This window comes from Marmota flaviventris, chromosome 8, assembly GCF_047511675.1.
Source record: "Marmota flaviventris isolate mMarFla1 chromosome 8, mMarFla1.hap1, whole genome shotgun sequence".
Taxonomy (NCBI): Eukaryota; Metazoa; Chordata; class Mammalia; order Rodentia; family Sciuridae; genus Marmota; species Marmota flaviventris.
Genome location: NC_092505.1, coordinates 55,065,140 through 55,089,488, shown reverse-complemented (window position 1 = coordinate 55,089,488; position 24,349 = coordinate 55,065,140). Strand labels below are relative to the sequence as shown.

The 24,349-nt window shown below is 38.8% G+C and overlaps 1 protein-coding gene across 3 annotated transcripts in view; it reads left to right on the top strand.

The window, feature by feature from the left end:
- Positions 1–24,349, top strand: part of LOC114093319 (kalirin) — a 450,305-nt gene that overhangs the window by 301,585 nt on the left and 124,371 nt on the right. The gene's annotated exons all lie outside the window — the stretch shown is intronic.

Below are 24,349 nucleotides of genomic sequence, written 5' to 3'. Positions count from 1 at the left end.
AATATTTTACTTATTTTTCCAGATAAGGAATTGGGCCTAGAGAGGATTATTCCAGTTAAAGTAGCAAGAACCAAACCCCAGCAGGTTGACCCCAGAGCCCACACTTCCCACACACATTCATTCAGAGTAACTGAAAAAACTGGGCTTTTTTCTTTTTGTCTATCCTTCTTTTGTTTTTTATTTTTTCCTAAAGGGAGTTTCTATGTTATTTTTACTTGTCTTTTTAAAAATTTATAATTACAAAGCTACACATTTTCAATTTAGAAAATACAGACAAGCAAAAAGGAACAAAAATAATCTACCCACTCAGTTGTCTAACACTTGCTAATACTTGGTGTTTATTCTTCTAGATATTTTTCTATTTATGTGTATATGGGTACATTTGATAACTAGCTTTTCTTATTTAATGATTATTCATGGTAATATATGCCTACAAAGTTATTTTTCGTTGCTGGTGAAGTCTTTAAGACTTATTTCTTTCCAAATTCCGGTAACTTAATAGGCTATTAAAACCATGTACAAGTGTAAGTCTATAAAGAGGAGCAAAATAAGCATTAAAAACAGGTCTAGGTTTGAGCCCACACGTTCAGAATCTTTTTCCAAGAGAGAAAGCAAACAGGATGACAAATTCTGAATTTCCTCCAGTCCCTTCCAGGTCCTCATTGCAGGTGTGCATATATTAGAAGGATGTGAGGACCTTCTGGGTCTGTAAACCTGGTGAGGGTGGGGAGTAGTAATATTGACAGCAGCAATGGGAAGGATTCAAAACAGTAACTTCTGTAGCCTCTTTCCTCTTCCTAGTCAATGTCATTCTCCTCCTTCTCCTCCTCCGCCTCTTCTCTAATTCCCCCACCCACCCTGCCTATTCCTCCTGCCATTCATCCCCACCCACTCCTTCCTCCTCCTTCATGTCTGTCCCATCTTCCTCTGGGTGACCCTTTCCTAAAATAAGGGCTATAGTCAGATTCCAGGATACAGCGCTTGGTGGTGGCCCAGTCATTCAGGTGGGTGGTGTTTTCCAGGACTCTGAGGGCTCCCTGAGACAATGCTGTGGCATTCAGGGCAGTGGGGGTAAACCAGGAGCATCTGGTCCAAAGGGTAAGAGCTTTTGACATCTTGTAGGTAGATGAGGCAATGAGTATAGGCAATGAGTGTAAGAAACCAGTACCAAGAGCCCGAGTGAAAGGGTTCAGGTGGTATGTTATGCAGACCAATAAATGAACACACATCACCAACCAGAACAACCCACCAAGGAGATCTGTGTCTCTTTACTCTGCCAATGAGCATCTGGGGGCATTAGCATGAACCAATTTTGTTTGGAATAAATTTTTAACAGGAAAAATACCCACTGCCAAGTTCTGACAGGAACAAATCTATATTCTTCCACCTGAGAAGGAAGCCAGGTTTGGGGCAGAAGGAACTGAGTTCTTCAGGCCTCCTGCAGGTACCGGAACATCCAAGCCTCGTTAGGATCAGTGCCCATGTTTGTCTTGTAATACACAAGGTAGATGCCCAGCTAGGCCAAGGCACTGCCCTTTGGGTTTAAGCAGAGCATAGTAGAGCTGTCCTTCTATAATGTAGGATCTAACAACATAAAATATTGGCAACCACATTTCTAATTACACAGCACTGTGGCGTTTCACACTGCGGGCTCTTGTACAATATAGCTGAGTCTCAATAATGCCAAAAATGAATTGAAATAGCTCCGGTGGACTTTGGTCCATCACATGCCTAGCAGTTAGAAATATCATCAAGGGAAGGAGGCAGTGAGAGAGTCTAAAAAGGGAATTCCAAACCCATGTGACAGATGTGTTCCATTTTCATTTTTCTTCTTCACAAGGCTTGGATTTGCCTAAAACCATGAACTCTTTAGGGTCTCTGGGATTTCCAGGAGCAGCCTTATTTGCTTAAAAAATGTAGCTAAAGAGGAGATATATACCTAGGTTTACAAGTTTTACAAGTTTATGAGCCAGAAAGGCTCAAAGTTTTGGATTTGCTCTAAGAAATTGTATTTCATCATGGCTTCAGGCTGCCCAATGATGTGGCATAAGAAGACCAGAATGTGGGATGATTTTGAAGACTTCCTTTACTCTCACTCTGTGCTTTACATAGGGCCCTTTGAACAGCTATTGCTGAAATCTCCCCCATGGAAAGAATAGTAGTTACATGTTTTCCCTTACCTTCTACCCTGTGGGAGGAACAAGATTCAGTGGAATGGATACAGGGATTAGAACACCTGGGTGGCAGGCCCAGAGCTAGTCCACCTATATGTACTGGTTACCTAGCCTTGCCAAGTCTCAGTTTCTATATCTAGAAAATGGGTACAATGTCTATTAATGAAGTAGGCATTGAGATAATGTAGTTAACAGCACTTAAAGTCTGGTGCACAGAGCAAATGTAAATTATCATCATTATTATTCAGAGGATATGATGACAGTGGCTGAACTCATATCTGGAACACACTCAGAATAGTAACTAAAGAGATAGAAGAGATTGATGATATTGCCCCAAACTGGGAGTTTCCCAAGAGAAGGAACATGCTGACCAGTCTCTGAGTTTTACTGAACTCTTGACGCCCCGGGCTTCTTTGCTATTCAAGAGTCAGATTCCCAGGCTAGCTAGATTAGCCAGGATTCTTTCCACATTCTAAAGCTCAATCTAAAGCTAATGATTTAATGAGAGAGGATCTCCCTTGTTCTGATGTTTATATAAGTTTAGGTTAGTGAGACTCCGGGGGCAAAAACAGTTGTGAGTAGAGACAGCATGATGCTTTAAATTTAAAACTGTCCACTCATTTTATATGCCCTTTTCCTCAGAGCAGGTAGCCCTGCTCAAGGTGCCCAACTCAGCAACAAAAAGGATAGCCCAACCCATGCCCAATGCTGCAAGCCCTGGGGAGCTATAGTGGCTCTTGCAGATTCCTTTTTGAGTCTGTGGACTTGTCCACTCCCTGCTAGATCCTACCTCCTTGCTAGATTGCTCTTATTCATTGTGTCACCATTTGCACAGCCTCACTGTTTAATTTTCCTTATAAATTTCCTTGTGGTATTGAAGGTGGATTTGTATGGAATTTCTTATGGTTTCTGCCTTAAGTTGTCATGATTAAGAAGATTATGGGTACAGTCTGTGGCCATGGAAGATAGCTCATGGCCCCTGAAAGCTAGGAACATTCAAGAACTCCAGATAATGTGATGAGTGATGGGATGGAACCCAAATCTCATGACCTTCCTGCCTCATAGTTCAGTCTCCAGCTATTTGGATTGTTCCCTTTCCTAAAGGGCTTTATATTGTGAGACTTTGATCTCTTGCAGCTTCTCTGCTCTGAGGAAATGCTCCAGTGGTTGAGTCTCTTCACCTTGTGTCCTAAAGAAACAAAACAGGAAGAACATGTTGTTCTCTTTTAGAAAGTGGGGATCCTGAGGTCTTGGGGCCCAGGGTCTTGGCCAACAGTGCATGTTCTTCAGTCTAAGAGCAAATCTCTGAAACCAACACTGTTTGAGTAGGGTGTTCAGGTGGCATTGTTCTGAGTGTAGATCTCCTTCCTCTCACCTCTCTTTTCTCTGCGTGTCTCACATCCTTCCCCCAGTCTTAAATCCCAGACAGCATTGTCTGGGGCTTGTCCCCCAGAGAGGACCAGAGCTGGTTCTTTGGCTCCCCAGCTGCTTCTCTGAAGACAGATGGGCTGCTTTTCCTGGAAAGGCATTAGTCACCTCTGCTGTGCTTCACAGCAAGCTTTATGTCACCAGCCCCAGCTTGAAGGAGAAGCACCCTCTCCCCCATTACTGTATCTCTCCTAGTCTCTTACCAAGGCCCCTCAGGTCTTCCCACTTCCAAATCTGTACCTTTGTAACACCAGTCCCTTGCTTGGCAGATTATTCCCTTTGGTTTTACATTTTAGACTTTAAAGTTGGCTAAAAAATTTAAAAAATAAAAACGTTTTCTTTTGAAGCCCTCTCCAGGCTTCTCCATCTCACCCTGGTCCCTCCTTTACCTATCATGCCCTCAGCATTATATCACCAGTTGTACTAGTGTCACACCTCATTTCTTTCATGTCCTTGGAGATTGAACTGTTCTACATAATTTAATTTTATAAAGAACCAAGACTTAACCCTAAGGGCCTCCCTCTGAAACTTCAAGTTTCCTTTTTATTCATGGTAAATAAGTTCTAAAATTCAGTTGTACTTTCCTTGCCTTATATACAGAACATTCTGGAAATAATTCATCCCTTTTTGGTGCCTTAGGTAGAAGTGTTTGTTAATTTTCGTGATGAGTAGGCTGCAGTTTTCCCTTCTCTAGGGCTGACCTTGTTTAGGGGATCCTAGTCAGGGATGACAGCCCCTAGAGCAGAATGTGCTACTCCCCAGAGTCCCACAACCACATTTCCCATAGATGATGGTGATTTGAACAGCATGTCTGGTGAGGTGAACTGTGTGGGGGAAGGCTTTCAAAAGCCAGTCTGAGATCCCCATTCCAGAGTGAATGAGCTTCTAGCTCTGAATCTCTCCGTGACCCCTTTCATACCATCTTTATTTTGCTAATTTTTATTTAAATGGCCATAACCATTTCAGTCCACATCAGCCTGCCAGTGTCATCCATGAAAACACCCACAGACTGGACTCTTGCCTGTCACTCTCATGCTGTCTGCTCTGTGTCATGGTGATAAGACTTTTGATATTTGACTGATAATGATCGGGAAGGCTTTCAGCCAAAACTTACAGCCCCATTTCAGATATAGGCTCTAGGTTAAGAGCCTGCCTCACTTTTTAAGAATTTTCAGTTTTGACAAGTCTCTTATTTCTGACTGCTAAGGAAAACACCCCAGGGTCATGAGTACATGCTGCTGGCATTATGCCCAGAGAGAATAATTTCTAGGATTTCATGGATGATTACTTTTAACTCAATCTTTTTTTTATACATATGTCATAGCAAAATCATGTTTCTTCTAAGCTACGATGAGCAAAGTCATAAAGTCCAAACTGGTGAAGGTGAAATGTTTGATTGGACCACAGAGAGATTTTGCATGTTTGTGATTGCATATTTCATTCTTGTTAGCCAGGCACTAGTGTCTTCAGTTTCCCCCAAACTTAGCAAACACACTCATCTCTAAGATAAATACGTTTCTAATGACTTGAATTTCTAAGTGCACTCACGTTTTTCCCCTGTCAATGAAGAAAAAGTATATCAAATGTTTACCTTTCTCATTCAAAACTCTTATTCCTTATTTTTCAAAATGTGAAGAAATTCATGTCTGTTGTAACAGCAGATAGAACATTGCAGAGACAATGTGAATAAAAAGGCTAATGATCCCTCCACTTCCACTCCCCATTCCAACTTTTCCAGATAATCAGTTGTCTTGCAAACCTTTCTTCTTGCAAATAGAAAAAAACAAATATGAAAATAAAAAATTTCCTGTTTATTTTAAAGAATGATTTCTAAAGAGTGCCCTACATATAATTTTTATGTTTAAGTTATTTATTCCATTTTTAAGAATAAAATTAATACATGTTCACCATAGAAGAGTTGAAAACTAAGGGAACAGTAGAAAAGAAAATTAATCTGTAATATCACTCAGAAAATAACCACTATTAATATTTATCAACAGATTTCCATTGAACACAGAATAATACTAAGAATTTTTTTTGCTTGGGGTCAAATACTTGTGAATTCTTGTTCAACATCCACCATTTGCTACTGTGAGAGCTACTCAAGTTCATTTGCTTTTCTAAGCCTTAGTTTTCTTATCCATACTGTGCTATAATAGCATAATCTACCATATATCATAATTCTTATGTTTATCAAAAAACTGATGGCATTATTATCAACAGTGGCTTTTTTAATAAATAAAATTAGAACTCTATTTTGCCTTATCCTGACTTCTGCATTTCGTGTTGCATCAGGAACGTGTCTTCAAGTCATTAAATATTCTTCAAAAATGTAATTGTATCAACTATAGGATACTCTCGCATGCAGATGTACCACAGTGTAGTGAACTGTTCCCCTGTGGGTGAACATTTTGGCCATTTCCAGTTGTTACTGTTATCAACCACCATTACTATGTTTAAACTACTAAGCAAAATGTTAAGTTCATCATAGTCTTCAGTTCTCCTGAGGTTTTCTGGTCTTCAAGTTCTTCACCATTCATTCAAAGACTGGCCACCTTAAGACAAAAGGTTAGATTTCTCTACTTCAGAATTTTAGCCCAGGCTTTGAGCTTTTCCCTTAGATGAATGATTTTAGTGGATGAATGGCTACAATTAGAGTCACTTGGGCTTAAAATTCACATGACTGCCAACACTCCCACCGCTCCCCAGCCATCCTGATTTAAATATCATGGAGTAGGACCCCAGCACTGTATTTATTTGCAAGATCCTTTCTCTGCCCCCCACCCCAACCTGCACTACTACCTACACCCCTGATTTGCTAAGGACCACTGGTGAGATGACTCCTTAAGGTGCCAACCATCTGAAGGATTATCAGAAAAATTCTGTAAGCTGAGGGGGTTGTGTGGTCCCCTCAGTGGGGCTTCCTCTGTGGCTTTATGGTCTAAAATAGTGGTTCTCAACTGGAAGGTGGCTTTGACCCCCATACCACCCTGGAACGTTTGAGAGCTTCTAGGGATATTTTTGGTTACCACGTTTAGGGTATGGTTGTTATTGGCATCCTGTGGCTAGCACCAGGGGTGCTGCTGAACATCCTGTCATGCCCAGGATGGTCCCTACATTTGTTTCCCAGGGTTGCCATACCAAAGTACCACAGATTAATGGATTCAAACAACAGAAGTGTATTGTCTGCAGTTTCAGAGGCTAGAAGCCAAGATCAAAATGTCGACAGGGTTCCTTCTGTGGACTAAGAGGGAGAATCTGTTCCATGCTCTTTCCTTACGCTGGTGTTTTGCTGGCAGCTTTGGTTTTTCCTTGACTTCTAGCTGCATCACTTCCATCTCAGTCTTCATGTCACTTGGCTTTTCGTTTCTTCACATGGCCATCTTTGTAAATGAATACCAGTCATGTTGCGCTATGGGCTGTGCTATTCTTATTTGAGCTCAACTAATTACATCTGCATTCACATTAGTTTCAAATAAGATTAAATTTTTGGGTGTAGACAGTTAGGGCTTTTGGGTTGGTCAGAATTCAACCTATTAAGACACCCTCAAAGAATTATCCACTCCCAAATGTGAACAGTGTTCCCGATGAGAAACTGTTACACATGATCTGTGGGTTAAACCCAGGGAAGTTAGCTAAGGTAAAAACAGGGGCAGGTAGCCCTATGGCCAGAATGTTTGTGTTGTCCCCAAATTCATATGTTGAAACCCAACCCTCAGTGTGATTATATTAGTAGGTGGGACCTTTGGGAGGTGAGCAGGTCCCACGAATGAGATTAGTGCCCCAGAGAACTAGCTAGTCCCTCCCATTGTATGAGGACACAGTGAGAAGGTGACATCTATCAACCTGAAAATGGGCCCTTACCAGACTCCAAATATGCTGGTGCCTTGATCTTAGATGTTTCAGCTTACAGAACTATGAGCAATACATTTCTGTTATTTATAAGCCACCTAGTCTATTTTGTCAGAATAGCATGAGTGGACTGAGACTCGGAAGTGTGGAGTTCAGGAAGGTGAAAAATGGGCAGGGACACCATCACTAGGAAGATTAGTGACCTAGGTCAGAGGCTGTGGACTCTGTAAGATCTGGCCAACCCTGGACCCACAGGGGTATTGGTGACTATACGGGGGAACACTGTACCAACCGGAGCAAGTGAAAGTGTGGGCCAAACGCTCTGCTTTGGTCACCTTATTATCTGACCCACCTCTCCTTAGGTCACATACAGCCTTTTCCTCTCTGCCCCTTAGGGATGGAGCAGGAGAGAAAAATAAATCCATAAGCCCCCTAGTTTTCAGCAATATTTTGAAGCCAACTGTTTCGTCTCTCCAAAGCCCTGCCTTCTCCCTCTCACACCCACTGCCTCCCACAGACAGCCAAACTTAGAATATGGAAAACAGGAAAAACAGCAACCCTGCGAAGTTACATCTTTCTAGAGAACATTGCTTTTGGTACATTTCCCCTCCTATCACTTCGATTGCCAAATCCTGCAGCAGGTGGCTCTATTCTGTTCCATGGGAATGCTCTCTCACCAACTGCTTGCTTCTCTGGCTTCAGGATTCCATGTTAGAATGGATTTCTACAGGGGTAGGGCCACGGGGCATTCTGTGAATCCATGTCTGAATATGTCTGCCTTCTTCACTTTTAAACTATTTTTGTCCTAGTTAGAATAATATGCATAATATGCCAAAATATGTTCTACTGTTTTATTTATATATATAATGAACAAATAAAAAAAATCTTTGTCCCGTTGTGGCTAGATGTTCCCTTAATTATTATCCCAGTTTGATAAGAGTGAGGGAAATGAGGAGCAGGGGAAGAGATCAGAGGAATGGAGAGTTTGTTATCAAATTCTGGAGTGGTGTGTCGCTTCCCAGCAGCAATGTGAATGCCAGCTGGCTACATCCAGTGGGAGGGTAAGATACTTCCCTCTGGGATCTTCTGAGCTTTATGACTCTGCATGGCATTCTCCAGCACTCAACCTTCTTTGTCCTCTATTGCTTCCTTTGGTTTGTCCCCTATGGCAGTGATGGGCCAACCTCTGACCTCTAGTTCCCTTCCTGTCTGTACCATCTTATTTGTGTTCTGATCTTAATGCCAGCCCGGCTCTCCAGGCTTTTTGCAGCCCTGCATCTGCTTTCCACAGCTTTCTCTCCATGCACTGCTGGAGTTGGTTGAAGGGGTCAGGGAAAAGTCCTTACCTAATTTATGTCAAAGTCCAATCTAGGTGGTCTTATTTTCAGAAGTCTGGGATGGACTTTTCTTACAGGCTAGATCTAGTATTTTCTGTCCAATCACACACCTGCAATTGTAATTAGTGAAGATTAGATCTACCCTGTTTTGGCAACCTCTAGGATTGGCTATGACTTTGGGTCCAGAAGCAAAGTATTTCATTGTTATCATTACTATATCAAATAGATCACAGGGTAACAATTCATTCTCATCATTTTTTCTTTTGATCCCTGTCTGGAGGGTGATCCTAGCTATTTAGCTTCAAGTCTATAGCCAAGAGAAAATACATTGAAGTTTCTTTAAAGCATAATATGTAAATGAGGAGGGTTATTGAAGATTACACAGAAAGAAAAGGAATCACTAAAAGAAAGAATAGGACTGAGGATGTGGCTCAGTGGTAGAGCACTTGCCTAGCAGCATGAAGCCCAGGGTTCAATCCCCAGCACTGCAAAAAGGGTGGTGGTAGTGTTGGATGGGGTAGGTAGAAAGCACCCCAGCAAAGAACAACAGCTGTTCTTTCCTCTAAACTTCTAGGCCTAAGTATGTTCTTAAACAGATAAAAGAGTGCTATGGTTTGAATGTTTGTCCCCTCCAAAGTTCATGTTGAAATCTTAATACCATCGTAACAGTATTAAGAGTGTGACACTTATGAGGTGATTAAGCCAGGAGGGCTCCACCCTTGATTATGTGTGCCACTATAAAAGGACAAGGTTGGCCCTTTGTTGGTTCTTCCTCCTTCTGCCATGGGATAATACAGCAAGAAGGCCCTCATCAAATACTAGTCCCTCAGTGTTGGACTTTCAGACCTCTAGAACTGTAAGCCAGTCTATCTGTATTCATTATGAAATGCTCAGTCTCTGTTATCCTGTTCAAGTAGAAAAACAGACTAAAACAGATTATAGGAAAATAAAACTTTACTTTAAAAATTATAAATATACCATTTATAAGAAAAGGTGCTAAAGTATTAGAGATAGTGGAAACCATTCTCAGGCAAGTAGAGCTTTGTATGAGAACAGGCAGGATGATGATTGCACATGTACATGTGATAGAGTTGGTGTTTAGGTTCCCAGAGATAATCTCAGCACCGAGACTATTTGTGTTAGGAGGTATCGGCATTTGCAGTAGTTATTTTTGGTATCAATCCCAATTATAACCGAAGATCTGTATGAACAGTCTCTAACTTAAAGAACACCCGGCTAGAACTTGTCAATAGATAGGCCTTATTTGGACTTATAAGTTGCCCTAATGGGGACAACTATTGTTTGTCCATTATTCAGAGCATGTAGGAAGATGTCATCCTTGCAGCAGATGCGATGCAGTGGGTCTGTTCATCACTAGTACCAGCAGTGATTCCTCCTTTCCTCCCTACTGCTACCCACCATAGACCGCTATTATCAGAGTCCACCCCTCCTTCCCCAGCAACAGCCAGTGAATGGAGGAAAATTGTGTTGTTCAGGCTCCAAGATAAAAATATAAAAGCATTTTCATCTATCATTCTTGTTGATTGCAGCCAATATGCTGTATCAGTGCTATATTTGAAGCATATTATATGTTTCACTGAATTTCTTTGATTTTTATCCTGGTAACCTAACTCCCATTTACATGGCAAATATATTTCCAGTGTTAAAACTGGAAAATGTGGCTTATGAAGAAACTTTGGATTGCTGTTCACTCTTAAGCTGGGACTTCCTACATTCAGAGATAAGGGAAGCTTGTGTTTTGAAGCCTTACAGTTGACCAGCTGTTGGACTGCAGAGCATTTGGGTTGAGCTACTCGCTACAGGAAGGAGAGCATTGTGCCTGGTAGGTACACTGATGAGAAGTTGACATAGAGAAGTTGAGTAAATGGGGCTCTTTCCTGCAAAAAGAATGCAGTTCTCTCTGGAAGGCAGTGTATACACATTGGAATTGTGTTTCAAAACAGGAACAAAGTAGGTAGTTGCAAGTGAACAATTGCAGTGTCATAATCGAAGGCATAAGAGTAAGCATAATAGAGAAGCAGATGAGGTGGAGGTTTTAAACTGCATTTTAGAGAAATATGTGTTCCCATGAAAAGTACTTGGAGGTTATAGTTAGACTTGGCTTACCATTTCTAGTTATATAACATGCTTCAGATAAGTTACTTGAATTCTCTGAGCATTGGTTTTCTTATTCGTAAAATGAAATAAATAGTACCCATCTTATGATTGATCCTAAAGCTTGGAGATAATGTGGATAAAGAGCCTAATTTAATTGTGTTACAACCAGAAAAAAAAATTTCTTTGATGTGCATCCCTTTAAATTTGTCATTATGATCCAGAATATGGTTTATTTTGGTAAATGTTCTGTGAGTCCTTAGGAAGGATATGCATTCCGCTGTTGTTGACTGGAGTGTTCTGTAAATGTCAACAGGGAGTGTTCAAATCTACATCCTTACTAATTTCCTGTTTACTTGTTGTATTAATTTTTGAGAAGGGGAATAAAAACCTGACTGTTATTGTGGATTTGTCTATTTTTCCTTGCATATTTTATCAGTTTCTGCTTCACATATTTCAAACCTTTGTTCTAAGTCATATAAATGTTAGGATTATTATATCCTCTTGATAAAATTGATCCCTTGATCAATATAATATGTAATATTTATTTGCCCCCAAACCTACTATATCTGATATTAATATAGTCACCCAGTTTTCTGTCAGTTATCATGCTGTATCTTTTTCTGTCCTTTCATTTTAAACCTTCTTGTATCTTTACATTTAAAGTAAAGTGCATTCATCATAGACATTTAGTTGGGACTTGATTCTTTTTTCTTTCAGTACTAGATATTGAACTTGGGATGTTCTATTACTGAGCTAAATCCCCAGCTCTTTTTTAATTTTTCATTTTGAGACAGGGTCTTGCTAAGTTGCCCAGGCCTCAAACTTGAGATCCTCTTGATTCAGCTCCTGTAGCTGGAATTCCAGCTGTGTGCCACCATGCTCAGCATGGTGGATTTTTTTTATCCAATTTGACAATCTCAGTTTTTTGTTCGAGGTATTTTCACAATTTATATTTGACATGATTGCTGATGTATTTAGGTTTAAATCTCTTGTTTTTTTTTCTAATTGTTTCATCTGTTCTTTGTTGTCCTCCCTTCCTCCCTTTTGATAATATATAGTTTTATGATTCCACTTTATCTCCTTTGTTGGCTCATTGTCTTACTCTTTCTTATTTTTAATGGTTGCTTTAGGGCTTATAGTATTTTAACTTATCACAGTGATCTACAAGTGATACCATTTTACACATATATGGGAACCTTATATTTAGTCTACTTCATTTCTACCTTCCTGGACTTTGTGTTATTGTTGTCATGTATTATCCGTGTGCTCTACCCCCATACTACATAGTTACTGTTTTTGTTTAAATTTCCCAATGATCTTTTAACGGGATTACATAATATGGGAAGGTCATATATTTCTCACTGTAGTTAGCCTTTCCAGTGCTTGTCATTCTTGTATATGGACCTATATTACCATCTGGTAGCATTTTATGTCTTCCTGAAGGACTTCATTTAACATTTATTGGTCATATAAATCTACAAATGAATAATTTGCTTTATATACCTGAAAAAAATCTTTATTTCTCTTTTGTTTTTGAAAAATATCTGTGCTAATCATAGACTTCTAGTTTGAGAGTTTTTCTTTCAGCACTTTAATGATGTTGTTCCTCTGTCTTTTGCTTGCACTGTTTCTGGTATGAAGTTTGTGGTCATCCTTGGTGAATATACCATATCTATTCTCCTCTGACTACTTTTAAGTTTTTCTTTTTCTTTTTTCTCTGCACTCAGTTTGATTTTTCGGTGTGTTGGTATAACTTTCTTGTGTTGAGGGTTTGTTGAGTTTCTCAGATCTGTGGATTTATAATTTTTGTTAAATCTGGAAATTTGGGGTCATTATTTCTTCGTGTTACCTTTTCCATTTCCATCTCCCTCCTCTACAGATTTCAGTTACATGGATATTAGCTGCTTAAAATTGTCTCACAACTCCCTGAGGCTTGAGTTTTAAAAATTCTTTTTTTCTCTTAGCATTTCAGATTAAATAGTTTCTACTACCATGTTCTCAATCTCAGTGGTCTTCTTCTGCAGTGTCTAATCTGCTGTTAACATGAGCCAGTATAATTTTCATTTCTAGAAGTATAAGTTTTTAAATATCTTCTATTTCTTTACATTACTTTTTGAACATATGAAATACATGTACAATGACCACTTAAAATCCTTATCTAGAGACTGGGGTTGTAGCTCATTAGTAGAGCACTTGCCTAGCATGTGTGAGGTACTGGGTTCAATCCTCAGCACCACATAAAAAAATAAACAAAATAAAGGTATTGTGTCCATCTACAACTAAAAAAGAAATTCTTTTTAAAAACTCCTTATTTACTATTTTTAATGTATGTATCAATTCTGGATCATTTTTCTTTCTTTATTTTTCTTTTCATCATAGGTTATATTTTCTTTGTATTTCTGGTGTATTATTATTATTATTATATACCAAACATTATGAATTTACCTTGTTATTTGCTGGATATTTGTTTATTTTTATAAATATTAAGCTTTCTGGGAACCAGTTAAGTGACTTGAGAAAAGTTTGATACTTTTAGGTTGTTTCTTTAAGACAAAATAGTGCTCAGTCTAGGGTTATTATTCCTGCTGTTTAGGCAAGACTCTTCTGAGTATTCCACCCATATCCCATAGAGGTTTCTCAGGCTAACTAGTGGACGGAGATACTATTTCTAGCCTTGTGTGCATGCCAGGTACTCTCATCTCTAATCCTTTCAGGTAGTTCTTTCTCTAGCATTAGGTAATTTCTTCACACACAGAAGGATCCTCTAAAGATATGTCCCAGAGAGGTAAGGAAGGGAGATGACAGATTTTATTAATCAATGGTAGCATTGCAGTTAAATGTAAGGTTTTAGACATTGTCTTGATTGCTGCTGCTGCTCATTAATGTTAAGACCCAGAGACATCTCTGCCCTCCCAAGGCCCATGCTTCTGTGTCTCTTTTCCCTGCAGTGCACATGTTTCTTTTCTCCTTTACCATGATTACCTGTTGGCTCCTGCCATGCGTGCCTTGAAACATAATCATTATGGCGGCGGGGGTGGGAGGGTCCTCCTGGTCCTCCTGCAGTTCTGCTCTCTGGCATACACTTCCTCTTTTGAATAATAAGAGTAATTTCTAGACCTTGTCCTTCCTCATCTCCAGAACACGGAGCCATGTTGCTAACTCCCTATCACCAAGGAAGCTGACTCTGGACTCCAGAGGTGTTTTTATTCACTGTCACTCCTACCACTTGCCTTTAAAAAGCCTCCCTCTGCTTTTTTTCTGATCCATCCCAAGAGTCTTAAATGATACCTCTGTTGTTGGAATTCCTATATTTGTAGGAAAATTATCCTTCAATGTCTTGTTTCTTCCCTGGGTAGAAAAAAAATGGGTCAAGGCTAAAATAGGAGATTGTAAGTTAGTTTTTTTAAAAAAATATTTTATTGGTTCTTTTAGTTATACATGACAGTATAATGTATTTTGACATATCATACATACATGGAGTATAACTTTCCCATTTTTGTGGTTGTATATGTTGTGGAGCTACACTCGTGCATTCATATTTGAACACAGGAAAATTGTGTCCGATTCATTCTACTATCTTTGGCATTCCCATTCCCTCTCCATTTGCTCCATTCCCCCATTCAATCCAGTGAACCTGCACTCCTCCACCTCATCTCACCCCCACATGTCTGAGTCAGCATCCGCATATCAGAGAAAACATTCAGCCTTTGGTTTTTGGGAATTGACTTATTTTACTTAGCATGATAGCTTCCAGTTCCATCCATTTACTCGCAAGCGGCATAATTTGATTCTTCTTTATGGCTCAGTAATATTACGTTGTGTATATGCCCAACAATTTCTTTGTGCATTCATCTATTGAAGGACACCAAGGTTGGTTCCATAACTTAGCTATGTGAATTGAACTGCTATGAATATTGATGTGGCTGCGTCATTATAGTATGCTGATTTTAGATTCTTTGGGTATATGCTGAGGAGTGGCATAACTGGGTCAAACGGTGGTTCCAATTCCAAGTTTTCTGAGGAAACTCCATACTACGTTCCAGAGTGGTTGCACCAATTTTCAGTCTCACCATCAATGTATGAGTGAATGTTTTCCCCCACATCCTCATCAACATTTATTGTTACTTGTATTCTTGATGTGCTATTCTGACTGGAGTGAGATGAAATCTCACTGTGTTAATTTGCATTTCTCTAATCGCTAGTGATGTTGCACATTTTTTCATATATTTGTTGACAATTCATATTTCTTCTTCTGTGAAGTGCCTGTTTATTTCTTTGTCCATTTATTGATTGGGTTATTTGTGGTTTTGGTGTTAAGTTTTTTGAGTTCTTTATATATCATGGAGATTAGTGCTCTGAGGTGCAGGTGGCAAAGGGTTTCTCCCATTCTGTAGGCTCTCTCTTCATGTTCTTGATTGTTTCATTTGCTGTGAAGAACCTTTTTAGTTTGATACCATCCCATTTATTGATTCTTGATTTTACTTCTTGTGCTTTAGGAATCTTGTTGAGGAATTTGGTTCCTAAGCTGACATGATGGAGACTTGGTCCTACTTTTTCTTCTAGTAGGCACAGGTTCTCTGGTCTAATGCTTAGGTACTTGATTCACTTTGACTTGAGTTTTGTGCAGGATGAGAGACAGGTATTCAATTTCATTCTGCTACATAGAGATTTCCAGTTTTCCCAGCACCATTTGTTGAAGAGGTTTCTTCAATACATGTTTACAGTACCTTTGTCTAGAATAAAACAACTGAATTTAGGTGGATTTGTCTCTGTGTCTTCTATTCTGTACCACTGGTTTTCATGTCTGTTTTGGTGCCAATACCATGCTGTTTTTGTTACTATAGCTCTGTAGTATAATTTAAGGTCTGTACTGTGATGTCTCCTACTTCGCTTTTCTTACTGAGGATTGCTTTGGCTATTCTGGGTCTCTTATTTTTCCAAATTAATTCCATGTTACTTTTTCTAGTTCTATGAAGAATGACATTGGGATTTTCATAGGAATTGCATTGAATCTGTACAACATTTTTGGTAGTATGGTAATTTTGACAATATTAATTCTGGCTGTCCAAGAACATGGGAGAGATTTCCATCTTCTAAGGTCTTCTTCAATTCCTTTCTTTAGTTTTCTGTAGTTTCATTGTAGAAGTCTTTCACCTCTTTTGTTGGATTGATTCCCAGATATTTTATTTTCTTTGAGACTATTGTGAATGGGATAGTTTTCTTAATTTCTCTTTCAGTTGATTCATAATAGATGTATAGGAACACAATTGTTTTATGGGGGCTAATTTTATATCCTGCTACATTGCTGAATTCATTTATGAGTTCTAGAATTTTTCTGGTGGAGTTTTTTGGGTCTTTTAAATATAGAATCATGTTGTCAGCAAACAGGGATAGTTTGAATTCTTATTTTCAAATTTAATTTCTTTAATTTCTTTCTTCTATTTAATTGCTCTGGGTAGTTTCCAGGACTATGTTGAATAGAAGTGAAAGAGGTCATTTTAGAGGGAATGCTTTCAATTTTTCTCCATTTAGAAGGATGTTGACCTTGGGTTTAGCATAGGTAGCTTTTACAATGTTGAGTGTGTTCCTCCTATCCTAGTTTTTGAAACTAATGGATGCTGTATTTTGTCAAATGCTTTCTCTGCATCTATTGAGATACTCATGTGATTCTTGTCTTTAAGTCTATTGATGTGATCAGTTACATTCATTGATTTCTGAATGTTGAACCAATCTTGCATCTCTGGGATGAACCCCATTTGATCATAGTGCACTATCTTTTTAATATGTTTTTGTATGCAATGTACCAGTATTTTATTAAGAAATTTTGCATCTTTGTTCATGGGGACATTGGTTTGAAGTTTTCTTTGCTTGATGTGTTTTTGTCTAATTTTGGTATTAAGGTAATACTAACTTCATAGAATGAGTTTGGAAGGGTTCCCTCCTCTTCTATTTCATGGAATAATTCAAGGAGGATTGGTATTAGTTCTTCTTTGAAGGTCTGCTAGAACTCAGCTGAGAATCCATCTGGTCCTGAGCTTTTCTTTCTTGGTAGGATTTCAGTGGTGTCTTCAGTTTCATTGCTTGACATTGATCTGTTTAAATTTTCTATGTCCTTTTGATTCAATTTGGGTAGGTTGTATGTCTCTAGAAATTTGTCAATGTTTTCAAGATTTTTTGTTTTATTAGAGTATAAATTTTCAAAATAGATTCTGATTATCCTCCGTATTTCAGTAGTGCCCATTATGATATTTCCTTTTTCATCACAAATTTTAGTCAATTGAGTTTTCTCTTTCGATGTTTTTAGCTTGGCTAAGGGTTTATAAATTTTATTGATCTTTTCAAAGAATCAAATTTTTCTTTTGTTGATTTTTTTTTAGATTGTTTCTTTTTGTTTCAATTTCATTGATTTCAGCTCTGATTTTAATTATTTCCTGTCTTCTGCTTTTGGTGTTGATTTGTTCTTCAGTTTTTCTGAGAGTAGGTTATTTATTTGTTGACTTTCTGTTCTTTTAATGAATGAGCTCAAGGAAAATGAAATTTCCTCTTAGCACTGCCTTCATAGTGTCCCAGAGATTTTGATATATTGTATCATTATTCTCATTTACCTCTAAATATTTGTATTCCATCCCTGATTTCTTCTGCTATCAATGCATCATTTAATAGTGTATGATTTAGTCTCCAGGTATTAGAGTAGCTTCTATTTCTTATTTTATCGTTGATTTCTAATTTCATTCCTTTTTGATCTTATAGAATGCAAGGTTTTATCTATATTTTTTCACATTTGCTAAGAGTTGCTTTGTGGCCTAAGATACGGTATATTTTAGGGAAGGATCCATGTGCTGCTGAGAAGAAAGCTTATTCAGTCATTGATGGTTGAAATATGCCATATATGTCTGTTAAGTCTAGATTATTACTGTTTTTTGGTTCAATAGCTTCTTTCTTTAGTTTTTGTTTGGAGGATCTATCTAGTGGTGACAGAGGTATGTTAAAGTCACCCAGTATTTTTGTGTTGTAGTCTATTTGCTTCTTGAAATTGTGAAGGGTTTATTTGATGTACATAGATGCTCTGTGTTGTGGGGCATAAATATTCACGATTGTTAAGTCTTGTTGATACATCATTCCATTAAGTAGTATGAAAGGTCCTTCTTTGTCCCTTCTGATTAACTTTGGCTTGAAGTCCACTTAATCTGAATATGAGGCTAGAAACTCCTGCTTGTTTATGAGATCCAAGTGAATGATATGTTTTTTCCTATTCTTTTACCTTCAGTCTGTGGATGTCTTTGCCTATAAGGCAAGTCTCTTGGGGACAAAACATTGTTTGCTCTTGTTTTTTAATCCAATCTGCCAGTCTGTGTCTTTGGATTGATTATCATTATCTCATCATTGAGATAATGATTTTTATTCCCTGTAATTTTTATTTATTTCTGTTTTTTAATTTGAATTTGTTTCCTCATTGAGTCACTGTTCCTTTAGTGTAGTTCCTTTCATTTTTGGTTTACTTTTATTTTCCATTTCTTATTCATGAAATATCTTATTGAGTATGTTTTGTATACAGGGTTTCTAGTTGTGAATTCTTTCAACTTTTGTTTAACAAGCTTCATCAGTGAAGCTTAATTTTGCTGGGTATAATATAATGGCTGACATCCATTTTCTTTCAAGGCTTGGGATATATTATTCTAAGACCTCCTAGCTTTTAGGGTCTGGGTTAAGAGATCAGCTGAGATCTATATGGGTTTCCCTCTATTGTTATTTTTCTCTGGCAGTCTTTAAAATTTTATCCTTATTCTGCATTTTCATAATAATATGCATTGATGTGGGTTTGTTATAATTATGTGTATTTGGGGTCCTATAAGCCTCCTGCATTTGATTTTCCATTTTATCCTTTATATTTGGAAAATTTTCTATTATTTTATTGAAAAGATTGTTTATTCCTTTAGTTTAGTTTATATCTCCAAGCCTTCATCTATCCTGATAAATCTAAAATTTGTTTTTTTTTTTTTTTTTTTTTTAGGTTATCCCATTTCTCTTGGAAGTTCTGCTCATGATCACTTAACATCTTTTCTCCATGGTTAACTTTGTTTTCAAGATTATGTTTTTTTATCTTCATTGCTTGAAACTCTGCCTTCCAAGTGATTTAGTCTGTTGGAGATGCTTTCAATTGAATTTTTAATTTGGTTTATTGATTCCTTCATTTTGAGGATTTCTGCCTATTTTTTCCCAGAAACTCTCTTTATTGAAGTGATCTTTCACTACCTATATTTTCTCTCTGATTTCCCTCCTTATACCATCCTTTACTTCACAGATCAGTTTAACTATGTACATTCTAAAATCCTTCTCTGACATTTCTTCCACTGTGGTATCAATGGATTCTTTTATTGGGGTACTTTGGTTTGTTTGGGGTGATTTGTGACCTTGCTTTTTCATGTTATTTGTGTGTCTACCCATCTATCAGTATGGATCTGAGGCAATAGAGTTTCTATCCTGTTGACTTCGAATGACCGTGAAGGTTTCCAGTACTTAGAGTATTCACTTTTTAGAGGGTAACAAATAACAACAACAACCAATGCAAACAATATACAGCATTAAACCAAATAGTTCTTACTATGACATCTACAATGTTAATTATAACAATTAACAGAAATAATATGATCAGTTATTGCCTATAATAAAAAACAGCAAGTTTGCAAAAGAGTACAATTTCAAATGATGGACAGGAGAGAACAGAAGTGATATAGAACGTGATGGTTATGAGGGAGTAGGAGAGCAGATAGAAATAAAAAACTAAAGGAAGAGTGAAAGAGAAAACAATAGAGATTGGCTATTAGCAGAAGAAAGGAGAGAAAGGATCAGGGGAAACAAGTAAGAGGAAAAAATATATGTAAAATAAAAATTTTTTCAAAGTTAAAAATAAAAATAAAAGAATACAAAACTAAAATATATTACTCAAACATCCCAGTCCTCAAAAAACTTATCCATGAAAAATAACTGGCTTTAAAAATGCTAGAAATGAAAAAAATATGTATATGTATAAATGTCCATGTGTCATTAAAGTTGCAATTAAACAGAGGAAAGAAAAAAAAGGAGAAAAAAACTCTATGAAAAGTTAAATAATCCTTTCTGTTGGAGTTCAAAAGATTCTCAGCTTCTCCTCTTAGGTGTTTTAGGTGGGGTATTCTGGAGTGTGAAGCTCCACCCTTCGGATTGCTGGTTAAAAGAGGTAATCTTTTTTATGATTTTTTTTAATTTCTTATATACCTCACAATAGAGGAGTGCATTGCATTCATAATTTTTTTGCATTACAATTCTTAATACAACTTTATACCACAATTTATCAAATCTCTGTTTGGTGTACAAATTCACATCTTCATACGTGAAATCTTATAGGCAGAATTCCTGGAGACAGGGTTGAGGCTTAGGTGGGTTCCAGACTCTGCTGAATGCCCCTTGGTCTGGAGATTTTAAATCAGTACACCTCCAGGGCCCAGTAATTGCCAGTCATGCTGGAAGACTGTACCCCAGTGATCTCCCTTGGGTTCCATTCCTGGAGGAGCCAATTCTTAGTCCCCTACATCACCTTCGGCCCCCACATTTCCTGGTCTTGGGTTCAGTCTCCAAACTCAATCTTTCCCATCCCTACCCTTCTGAATTCCCAGCCAGATGCATCTCGCCCAGCTGTTCCTGGAGGGGGACGCTAGAGCTAGTAGGTTTCCATGAGCAGTTGCCCCCTGTGTAAACCTCTCTCCACATTTGATTTTCTTCTTGTCACTTAAGTACATTCTCTGTTGTGCAGTATGTGTTTACTGGGCCTGTATTTTGGGCCAAACTTGGGTTTGCCAGGAATTGGCTCCCTCAGAAGCCAGCCCCTGCACTGAGGCTGCAAAAGGATTCCTTCCTTTTCCTTTGCATGCAACAGGGAGAGATGGTGGCTTCTTTCCTGCACAAGGATAATTTCCAATGCACCTTTCAATTTAGTCAGGCAGTGACCTTGGTCTCTAAATGCTTTGTACCCAGACATGCCTCATGCCTCCTAAAAATGTGGGTTTTTTAAATTTCCTTACCCTTCCACTTTGCTCACGGAGGGGGACCACTCTGGCTGGTGCTTCTTTCCTTATCAAGGCAGTGGCTGTACCATTGGGGAGTTCTTCCTTATTTTATTATATCCAACCTCCTGAATCCCCAATCTGCTTAGAATGTCCATTTTTAAATTCCAGTAAAGATCCCCTCCCCCGCTATTTTTTGTTCTCCCACCTTGCTGAGAGGCTGCCTGTCTGCTTTCTTGGTTTCATGCTGTGGAACAGCCAGGAAAGTGACTTCCTCTATTCCATCATCTTGAAAAACCCTATAAGTTAGTTGTACAGCATTTTACCTGCTTGACACTGGGATAGAGGAGCGGGGTTAAGAGGGAATAATGAGCACTACAGCCATCTGTGTGGCCAAATCTCTGACTCAGGAGCTCTGGCCACTGTAAGTCCTGTCTAAAAGCTCTAATAGTGGAGGGATCAAAATCTCAGCACTCATAACCCCTTTTTGGTATATCAGTTGGGACATATCAATAAGGGATCAAGTCCAAGGCATGGCTAAAAGGCTAGGAAAACAATAAATGCCCAGGAACAAAACTCAGAGTAAGGTCAACTCTAGCTCTGGGGCAATAGCCATTGTTGATTTGGTCAGAAGGTGAACAAGCATAGGTTTGTTGTGATCTTTGCCCCAACCTGGGAACAATGATAGGGATCACTATATATTTTTGATAACAAAAAGAGATAGGATAAACAAAATGGAATGATTAATGGAAAATGAATTCTAGCATGTAAGGTCTTGTACCAGGTAATTAATGAAGACAAAGGGTCAAATGTTAGGCGTGGTGGGAATTGGTGTATTATTAATTTATTAATTTGTTCGCTAAATATTTCTGAAGCAGTTGTTTGGTGCTAAACACTAAGGAAGAGATGAAAGACATTATCCATCCCTAAACAGATGAGAGAAGCAAACGTTTGCATTAGAATATGGCAGATACCATGGAGGAAGGCAGTACAGGTCACTCTGGGAGACCAGAGGAGGGCACTTAAGCCAACCTTGGGAAAGAAGGTGGACATGAAGGTGCACTTCCTAAAGGAAATGATGCTCAGGCTGGATCTTAAAGGTAAATGAGAGTTGGTTAAGTAGGAAAATGAGGAGAAGGGCATTCCAAGCAAAAGGAAGTGTGTTCAGAGATACACAGGCAGGCATCAGGGCATGCACTTCTACAAAAGCCAGCTGTTTATTTCCTAGGCTGTTTGTAGGGGTGATGGGAATCGAAGTTGAAGGGGAAATTAGATATCAGATGGAGAAGAGCCCTCAATGCCATGCTGAGGCATTTTACTCCAAGGGTGTAGAAGCCACAGAATGGTTTAAGTAGGCATGAGATGTGCCTGGATCTGGATTTAGAAGTTCTTTCTGGTAGTAATAGGGAGAAGAGCTGAGCAAAGATAGAGCAGGGAGCCTGACTTTTAATGCAGACTACCCTGTAGCCCTCCCATCTGTCTGTATTGTCCTTTTTTCTCTATAAAATCTGTCATACACTCTTCCCTGTCTTACTCAACTTGAGTTCTCTAATTTTAGTCAGGTTGATTCAACTTACCTGAACATAACATGTTCATTCCCACCTCTGATCTTGTTCATTCAATGAACGTTTTACAGCCACAGTACCCAGGCGTGGGAGAACCAGAGACAAATAAAACATGGAACCCTCCTTTAAGGAGCTTATAGACTATGAGGAAGACAGCATGGAGACCCATGATTCCCGTGGCCTGGGACAGTGGCTGTGGTGTGGAATGAACATAGAGCACCCTAGACACAAAGAGAAGAGAATCCTGTCTGTGAGAAACCTTCCTCCTCTTCCTCCTCCTGCTCACAAAATGCTCCCCATCTTCAGGCCTCTGCCTGCACTCTGGCAGAGTATAATGGTTTGGAGCTTGAGCTCTATAGCCAGACAACAGGTTAATCCTAATTCTCCCATTTTAGAGTTATGTGGCTTTTACCAGAAATTCTTGTGCCTCGGTTTCTTCTCCTGTAAAATGGGTCTGATGGCTACACCAGTTTCATGGGGTTATGGTGAGGATTAAAGGAAATAGTATGCATAAAAGGCTTGAAGATGGTTTGGGGCATGTGAAAAAATATTCAATAATTATTGACTATCAAAAACTGTTTTTAGTTTTTACTCATTTTCTGTCCAGCCCCAATGTCATGTGAAGAAACTTTAACCACTAATGATCCCTTACTATTTGCTTGCCCCTTCTGATGTGTTGTCATGTGCCTGAGGAATGATCTTCTTTTATGGCAGAATACAATTCATATACATCTGTACTCCTGAGATAAGTACGGCACTGGGTGTGAATTAAGATGGATAGCAACTCAGGGGATTTCTGGGACACTTTTTGTGTTAAAACTAGGAATGTCCTAGGCCTTTTATGCAGTGAGCACTTGGTTTTACTTTTTTTTTTTTAATGGTCCTAAACCTAACTTGTAAGAAAGCTTACTTTCTAAGCTTTGCCACAAATTTGTGTTTATTGTTTAGAAAATATTAAGTTGTGATCCCAAAAAAGGGGATTCATGGGATTTCCTAGGACTTAGGTAGAAGATTTGAGGGCTTTATGAACTTTATGAAACACAATCTCTCTCATGAATATAAAGGTCTATTTACTAGAAATTGATTCCAATCCTATAAGAGCCTTTTGTAACTTGGCCCACTGCCCCCAAAGCCTCCCCTGTCTGTCACTGCCCATCTCACACTGCGTTTCCCTCATAACTCTGAATCAGACTTCCTTAATTTGTTTTCCAGAATTGCCATTCTTTAACTCAGTGGGGTTTAACCCCACCCCCACCCTTCTCAGCTTCCTTCCACGTAGCAGCTCCAGTTAAACATGAATTTTCCAGTTGGGGCCATATGATTTTTCCTCCTTTCAGCTCTATCTTACCAGAACTGGGATAGCATTTACCCTGGGCAATTGCTTTCAGTAAGCATTCCTTAAGGATCCCCTGGGCCTCCCTGGGAATTCTTAAAAGCCAAGATGAATATTTGCTGACGGCCTCCCTAGCTTCATGATCCGTGTAAGACCAACAGAGAGTCTGGGTCATCAGCCTCCCAACGGCTCAACCCCAGCGTATTAGTTCCCGACAGCTGCCATGTCAAAGCACCACACACTGCCTGACAACAGAAATTTGTCTTCTCATAGTTTTAGAGGGTAGAAGTCCAAGCTCAGTGTATGAGCAGGATTGGTTCTTAAGAGCCTGAGAGAGAAATCTTCCTTTCTCTTCCACAGCCAATGGCCTTCCTTGATTTGTAGCTACAACCACTAATCTCTGCCTTTGTCTTCACATGGTGTTCTCCCTACATGCCTCTGTCTTCATGTGATGCTCTTTTTCTCTCCATCTACCTCAAATGGGGATAGACTCAGGGCCTTA